This window comes from Saccopteryx leptura, chromosome 4, assembly GCF_036850995.1.
Source record: "Saccopteryx leptura isolate mSacLep1 chromosome 4, mSacLep1_pri_phased_curated, whole genome shotgun sequence".
Taxonomy (NCBI): Eukaryota; Metazoa; Chordata; class Mammalia; order Chiroptera; family Emballonuridae; genus Saccopteryx; species Saccopteryx leptura.
Window position 1 is genome coordinate 59,660,648 of NC_089506.1, and position 8,699 is coordinate 59,669,346.

At 34.0% G+C, this 8,699-nt stretch overlaps 1 pseudogene; it reads right to left on the reverse strand.

Moving 5' to 3' along the window:
• Nucleotides 1–5,027: 5,027 nt before the first annotated feature.
• Nucleotides 5,028–5,108, reverse strand: LOC136404548 (U2 spliceosomal RNA; annotated as a pseudogene).
• Nucleotides 5,109–8,699: the final 3,591 nt, after the last annotated feature.

The following is an 8,699-nucleotide window of genomic DNA, read 5'->3' on the forward strand; positions in this document are numbered from 1 at the left end:
TTTGTTTTCTTATTCATATTATCAGGGATTCAGAGTAAAATTATTGATGCTAAAAGAATACATATAGCTTATACCTGTGGGTTTTTGTGTTTTGTGTTTTTTATTTTGGCAAGAATTTTCTGTTATCTAGACTTTTTATAAAGAACATTCTCACTTGTATAAATCATTTTCTCTTAGGTTTATATAGCCAACCTGAGAAATCAAGATTAAAAAAAGCTGATTTATTATTTGAAGAAAACTCATTCTAAAATTTTATTTTGTTTTGAAATAAAATGTTATGGTAAAATTCAACACTATAAGACAGGGGTCGGGAAACATTTTGGCTGAGAGAGCCATGAACGCCACATATTTTAAAATGTAATTCCATGAGAGCCATACAATGACCCATGAACATTATGCTTTATTCAATAAAAATTTGGTGTTGTCCCAGAGGACAGCTGTGTTTGGCTCCAGCCACCCGCAACCATGAACATGAGTGGTAAGAAATGAATGGATTGTAATACATGAGAATGTTTTATATTTTTAACGATATTTTATTTTATTAAAGATTTGTCTGCAAGCCAGATGCAGCCATCAAAAGAGCCACATCTAGCTCGCGAGCCGTAAGTTCCCGACCCCTTCTGTAAGATAACATATTTTATATTTTCTGTTATGAATAAAAAAAATTTATTCATAATTAGTTTCTAATTGTTTAAATATGTTGGATCACATCAAAAAATGGTAGCTTCTAGTTTAAAGATTCATGTATACTCCATACAAGATATATCAGCCATACTCAATACCTCCCAATATTCTGACAAGCAAAGACCCAGTACAACAAATCCAACACAGAATAAAAACCCACTTTGGAGAATATTTTTTTGTTATGGAGACAGAGAAAGACAGAAAGAGGGACAAAGAGGGACAGACAGGCAGGAAAGGAGAGATGAGAAGAACCAACTCTTTTGTCGCGGCACCTTAGTTGTTCTTTGATTGCTTTCTCATATGTGCCTTGACCAGGGGCCTTCAGCAGACCAAGTGACGCCTTGCTCAAGTCAGTGATCTTGGACTCAAGCTGGTGAGCCTTGCTCAAACCAGATGAGCCCGTGCTCAAGCTGGCAACCTTGGGGTTTTGAACCTGAGTCCTGTGCATCCCAGTCTGATGCCCTATCCACTGCACCACCGCCCTGTCAAGTGAGAATAATTATTTTTATTCCTTGATTTTACTTAAGTGAATGCAAGGAAATAGAAAGGGCAATGCATTTTAGAATATGTACTGGAAAGTATCGAAAAGTAAACAATTTTTTCCCAATTCAGGTAGTGATAACACAGATTCAATGTTAGATATTACAAATATATATGACAAACACCATTAGAGTCCAGATTTTTTCATTTATCTATAATGCAGTGTAATTCTCAATCCTTTCCAATGGATCTTGGCATTCTTTATATTACATTTGTTTATGGAGAAAGATGATCACATTGTACGTTCCTATTCCAGTTCTTTATAAATAAAAATTGCACAGAGCTCTGTTTAATAGAAAAAAATTCAATATCTACTTGCTGTTCCTCCTAGTGATTTTGAGTTTTTTTCTCTATGCCATGTATTGTTTTCCTGAAAAGACAATGTCTACAAACTGAGTCTACAAATTATAATTTACAGATTATTAGTTTGATATAATATTATATTTCCTTTTACTCAGTTATCTGTATTTCAAATACTAGCAAATTAAATTTATTGTATGCTTTTGATGATCTTATTTTAATTTATTACTGTATTTTCTATAAGATATGTGATATGGTCACTGTTTTTTTAAACTTTTCTTTTTAAATACAAATATTGTTCAATTTTATGCAGTTCATATTTGTAATAATATCTCACATATGAAATGTCTTTAATACTAACTGAACTAATCCTTAGTTAAATTTTAAAGTTCTCTTCTTTTTCAACAACTTATTATTCAACTTTATTTTAGTCCTCTATCATCCCTTGCTAAATCTGTCAACAAGTTGGCCCACTGGCCAATATTTTTTTTAATACATATGCAAGCTTAGTTCCTGGAGTGATCAATTAAAGAGTAAAATAAGGTTACATCCATGCTTTAATATATTTTAATTATGCTTATTTACTCCTCTATAAAATTCTAAATGTTGCAAATCACATAAAGTCTCTGTCAAACTCTTGGTCCACACCTCTTCATAAACCTGACCTTGCTCCAGAATTAATAAAATACTTGCAGTTTCCAACATATAACCCACAGCATCTATGAGAGCTCTGTTCTTCCCTCTGTCCTTAGGAACTTTCCACACTACTTTGTCACTATTGCTAAATTTAGAAGAATTTCATTCTCAGGAAACCCTCTGTATTAATTACCTACCGCTATATAACAAATTGAACTCATACTTACTGATTTAAAACAAATTGTTGGTCATTTAGTGAGTTGGCAATTAAAACTTGGTTTATCTGGGTACTACCTCTGCTTCTCTGAATGTATTCTTCCCTGAAATCACTCATAACCATTCATCCAAATGGTTTCATGAGACTTGATCTTGATAATCTAAGATGGTCTCACATGTTTGGAAGTGTCATTGTCTGTTGGCTTGCCAACCTCAGTTCTCCATTAACCTAAAATCCTTCAGTAGGTTAGACTGTATTTCTTTAAATGGGCACATAAGAATTGTATCCCAAGAGAATAGGAAACTCAAGAGCTTCTTGATGCTCAGGCTTTAAACTTACAAAACCTCACGTCTTCCACATTTCAATGACATGATACGTCACAAGGCCAATCCAGAATACAGAGGTGAGGAAATAATCTTTACCATTGATGAGAAGAGCAGACAAATCACATTGCAAAGCAGCATACATAGGACCATTTTGCAAACAATTCACCTCATTACCTCTTGTCTATCCAATTTATTTGAAACACTTCTTAATAATAATAGGAATTTACACATTGTTTTCCAACATTTGTACATATTATTCTATATATATTTTAGAGATCCTGGTGACTAGGTTCCATTGGAAATAGATTTTTATGTTATTTATAACATATATGATATATAATATTTTCTACTAGATGGTCTTCAGAGAAATAAGATTTATTTTACAAGCATAACATTGATACCACTTGTAGTAACATCATATTTTGTCTATTCAATACATGTATTTAAATATAGGTGTGTCAATAAATAAATGTTTTCTTATTTCATAACATATGCAATATGAGTTTAAATAAACTGAGACTCATGGACATAGATAAAAGGGAATAGTTTCCTGGGAGAAGTGGTGTAGGGAAGGAAGAAAAGAGGGATAAATATATGGAAATGGAAAGTGATTTGACTTTGGACGGTGGGCACACAGTACAGTCAGCATAAAGATGTTCACCGAAACCCTAGGTACTCTTGTTGATCAATGTCATCCATTAAATTTCATTTCAAAATAAAAAATAAATTAATTAATTTTAAAAAGAAAGAAAAAATGTACCTTTAACTTTCAGATTTTTGGTTAATTAATATATTGAGATAATTGAAAATTTTAATTATATTATAATTGAAAAACAATAATCATGCAATCTTGATTTAAAAAAGATTATTATGATTTTTTTCTCTAAAATATAGCTTGGTAAATCAGTCCAATTCCTTGAAATTAAATGCAAGCAGTAAGACCTATCATTCATGCAATTAGATCAAATTAAGTTAAAGTACAATAAATTATTTATAATATTCTTAACAAATAAAAAATACAAACATTAGGTATCTCAAGGATATAGTCTTAATAATAAAAGTTAAACAAAGATGTTAAATTGAATTATTTACTTAAGTTAAAATTTATGCTTTTATTTTTTTATATCTATTTAACTAGAATGTGAAACGAGGTATGCTAAGTGTAGGCAATATAAGGCCATGATATCCCTGCTTGCAAAATATTTTCAATTTACTGAATGACTACTATTCTATTCTGTTTTGCCTTTTAAAAACTACTCTATTACATTTCAAGAATTAAAACATCTTCAGCATTCAGTGAAGCAGAGTACGTTATGCTGTTTTGAGCACATCTGGCAGCTAAACCATTAAAATCAAATATAGTCACTGAATCAAACTGTGATAATCAGTTGGAATGCAATTGCCTATTGTATGTTATTTATGGATTCTTCTGTTAAGAGGAAGCTTTTTACTATAAGTTCTATCTGGGATAGAGCCTTATACATTAAGTGGACAAAGCCTATATTATCAAACCAAATAAACAACTGCACTCCTATTTATTAGCTTATTTACTAAATAAATGTGGTGATGAGAAAGTAGAAGTAATGTAACCAACTTTAACCATTATGTACTACATAACATAAAGAAATACACAATTTTCTGCTATTACATGCTTTGTGAAATATAGAATTTTCTGTTATTATGTTTTATATAGACAGGGATTATATTTCAAATTTCTATATTTAAAAAAATTAGCATTATATCTACCCAAACTGAGTCCAGGAATATTTTGTATTACTTTGAGTATTTTCTGTTAAGTAATGTTAGTATGAAGATACAGTTATATGAATACAATTTATAATGGTGCACAAATCACTGAAGTCTAATCATTGATCAAATAAACTAAGAACTTTATGATTTAATACTCATATTCTGGTATTTTGAAAATATAAAACAATAATGAAAGTTTCCAGAAAATTTCTATTATTATCTTAAATAGCCAAATACAAACTATGTATCACCACCAATAAATGTTATTTATAATGTGCTGAACATATGAATGATTTCATAAAATTTAAACAAAATTTTGTGAGAGTTAAAAAAAATTTTTTTTCTTTTTAAGAAAAATTAATTATTTTAAACTATAAAAAAATGCACAGGAAATTGTAATAAGCCTTCATGTACCCGCCACCAAATTTAAGAACTATTACCAATATAGTAGCAATCTACTTCATGATACTTCTTCTTTCCTTCTCCTTCATAGAAACATAAAATTCAATAACTGTTCTGAATTTGGAGTAATTTTTTTTACATATCAGTTGTCATTATTATACAATATATAGATGATATAGTTCTATGTATAACCTTTACATTATATGTATTTATTTTTACTACACTTGATCTTAGCCAAAAGGCCGAGAAGCGATGTGTGTATTTATTTTTAATTACACTTTTTACTTAAATGTAATTTTTAATTACATTTTACCATACTTTATGCACCTTATTACATCATACTTTTTCTGTTTAGATTGTGTTTTATATTAAATAGCTTTGAACTAAGTACTTCTCAATATATAATGGAAAAGAAATGGTGTTAAGAAATATTTCCTGTCTTTCATTCTAAAACCTACCTTGTTGATGTACCATGACCAATCCATAAATATTTATTTTATTTATTTACTTCCATACTTACTTACTTACTTATTTCTTACTTACTTAGATTCCATATGTAAGTGAAATGGTATAGTGTTTGTGTTTCTCTGTCTAACTTATTTCACTCATTACAATATCTTCTAGGTCCATCCATGTTGTTGTAGATGGCAAGATTTATTTCTATTTTTTATGACTGAATCACAATACATTGTATATATGCAGCTCTTCTTTATCCATCCATCTATTGATGGATACTTAGATTGGTTCTATATCTTGGCTATAGTAAATAATGCTGCAAAGAACAAATGAATGTATGTGCCTTTTTGATTCATGTTTTGAGTTTCTTAAGTAAACACCCAGAGATAGAATTGTTGGGTCCTTTGTTGTTTCTTTTAAAGCCTTTGTTTTAGTCTATTTTGTTTGATATAAGTATCATTACTCTAGCTTTTTGGGGGTTTTTTTGTGTTCATATTCATGAAATAGCTTTTTCTATTTCTTTACTTTCATTCTACATGTGTCTTTCAATCGGAAGTGAGTCTTATGGACAGCATATGTAAGAGTCTTGTTTTGTTATCCATTCAGCCACTATATATCTTTAGATTGGAGCATCTAATTTATTTGCATTTAAGGTGATTGTTGCCAGATTTGTATTGATTGCCATTTTATTATACATATTTTTTTTTTATTTTCTTCTTCTTAAGGAATAACCTTTAACAATTCTTGTTACACTGGTTTGGTGGTGATAGATCCCTTTACCTTTACCTTTTTTCTTATCTGGGAAGCTCTTTAGCTGACCTTTGGTTCTAAATGATAACTTTGTTGAGTAGAGTGATTTAGTTTGGAAGTCCTTGCTTTTCATCACTTTGAACATTTCATGTCAATCCTTCTGGTGTGTAAAGTTTCTGTTGAGAAATCAGCAAAAAGTCTTATAATAGCTCCCTTATAGGTAACTAACTGATTTTCTCATGCTGTTTTTAAGCTTCTCTCTTTGTTTTTAACCTTTGTCATTATGGTGTTTCTTGGTGCGGGCCTTTTTGGGTTCATCTTGCTTGACATTCTGCACTTCCTGGACTTGTATGTCTACTTCCTTTACACAGTAGAGAAATTTTTGTCATTATTCTTTTAATAAGTTTTTAATTCCGTGCTCTCTTCCCTTTCCTTTTGAATCACTGATTTAAGCCTCTGTTTCTTCTACTCTATTATTTCTTGTATTCTTCACAGAAGTTATTTTATTTTTCATTTATGACTTGTTCTTTCTTATGTTTTCTTTCTCCATTTTTATGTTTTTTATTTCTCTGTTGAAGTTTTTTCCCCCTAACTTTATTAACCATCCTTATATCTAGTGTTTTAAACTCTGTATCTGGTAGCTTGCTTGTATTCATTTTGTTTATTTATTTTTCTGGAGCTTTGTTCTGTTCTCTTATTTGGGACATTTCTTTGTATCTTCATTTTGGCTGCCTCCTTGTGTTTGTTCCTATGTATTAGGTAGAACTGCTATATCTTCAAGTTTAGTAGAATGTTCCATTGAAGTAAGAGTTCTATAAAACCTTGTGGTGAAGCCTCCATCGTCATCTAATCTAGGGGCTTCAGCTGTGGCCTCCTGCGTGGGCTGTATGCACCCTCCTTTCATAGTTGAGCCTTGATTGCAGTTGGACTGTCAATGGGAAGAATATACTGGCAGGTTGATGGGTTTCAAGAACTTTCCATGACCACAGAGAAGGATCTTCTGTGCATCGGCTGGCTCCATAGAGCAGAACTTGTTTTGGTTGGATTCTAGTGTCCAATGAGTTCACCCATTGAGTATGTTATTTGAGGAGGTGATTGAATAGTACTCCAGTGTGGTCTGAAACTGTCAACTGGGTGTGCTGGGTCTAGGGAATCTCAGGAGATTTAGGCCAAGTTCAACCAGTGCAAGTGCTCTGCTCAGGATCACCTGGCATGAGGTACTAAGCAATCTGTACTTTTACTGGGCCTGGAGGTATCTGGGAGGGTCAAGTTGTGAAGCAAAGTAGGCTGCTGCGGCCCTGGCCGGTTGGCTCAGCGGTAGAACGTCGGCCTGGCGTGCGGGAGACCCGGGTTTGATTCCCAGCCAGGGCACATAGGAGAAGCGCCCATTTGCTTCTCCACCCCCCCTCCTTCCTCTCTGTCTCTCTCTTCCCCCTCCCGCAGCCAAGGCTCCATTGGAGCAAAGATGGCCCGGGCGCTGGGGATGGCTCCTTGGCCTCTGTCCCAGGCGCTAGAGTGGCTCTGGTCGCGGCAGAGTGACCCCCCCCCCCAGGGGCAGAGCATCGCCCCCTGGTGGGCGGAGCATCGCCCACAGGGCGTGCGGGGCGGATCCCGGCCGGGCGCATGTGGGAGTCTGTCTGACTGTCTCTCCCCGTTTCCAGCTTCAGAAAAATACAAAAAAAAAAATTAAAAAAAAGTAGGCTGCTGCTATGCCAGGCCTAGAACCACTTAGCAAGAGGCAAGATGCTGCTTGTTTGGTGTTGTGAACCTTTGAAAGATTTTAGAAAAATTCACAGCAAGGGACAAGACAGGCCATTTGTATGAAAACACTATGCAAAACAACTTGTGTGAGCCCATGAATTGACTAAGGTAGTCTTATCACCAGAGCAGTTAGTGTTAGCCAGGTGGATAAAGACTCAGATACCGTGCCTACCTGCTGGCTTGGTATGGAGAGTGCTCAGCAAAGAAACCATGGTCCTAGCTATTACTTTTGTTTGGGAAAAAGCAGCCCCTCTGACCTTTGACCCTAAGCTAGATATTTTAGTTTCTCAAAGTATGTTGCTGGCACCTTTCCAGCTGCTGCCCCAGCATTGGAGCTCAGAGCAGGTGAGTCTGGGTTAGTCCAGCAGAGGTCTTTTAAGAGGAATGCCTGGGATTTGAGAAGCCCTTCATCTCATTGAGCCATAATCCTCTCTGGTTCTCACAGCCAGAAGTAATAAGGATTTCTTTTCTTGACAATGGAACTCTGAGCTGGGTTGCCTAATATGGGGTTGGGACTCCTTGCTTCTCAAGTGAGACCTTCAGCAGTGGAACTATCCCTTCCAATTTTAACTACCACACTTGAATATGGCAATAACCCATACAGTGTCTCGGCCATTCTACCATTCTTGCTGTGGTTTCTTTTTTATATCTCTAGTTATAGGACTCAACTAGGCTTTAAGCAGTTCTGAATGTTGGTTATTCTGTAGTTAAGCTGTAATTCTGACTGGTTGTATGAAGATGTGAGTATTGCATTTACTTATGCTGCATCTTGACCAATAGGCTCTCTACTGTCTTAAATAGGTAAATAAAAAGCTTCTCCAGCGTTTTTTTTTAATTATAGAAATAGAGTGATACATTTATACAATGGAATACTACTC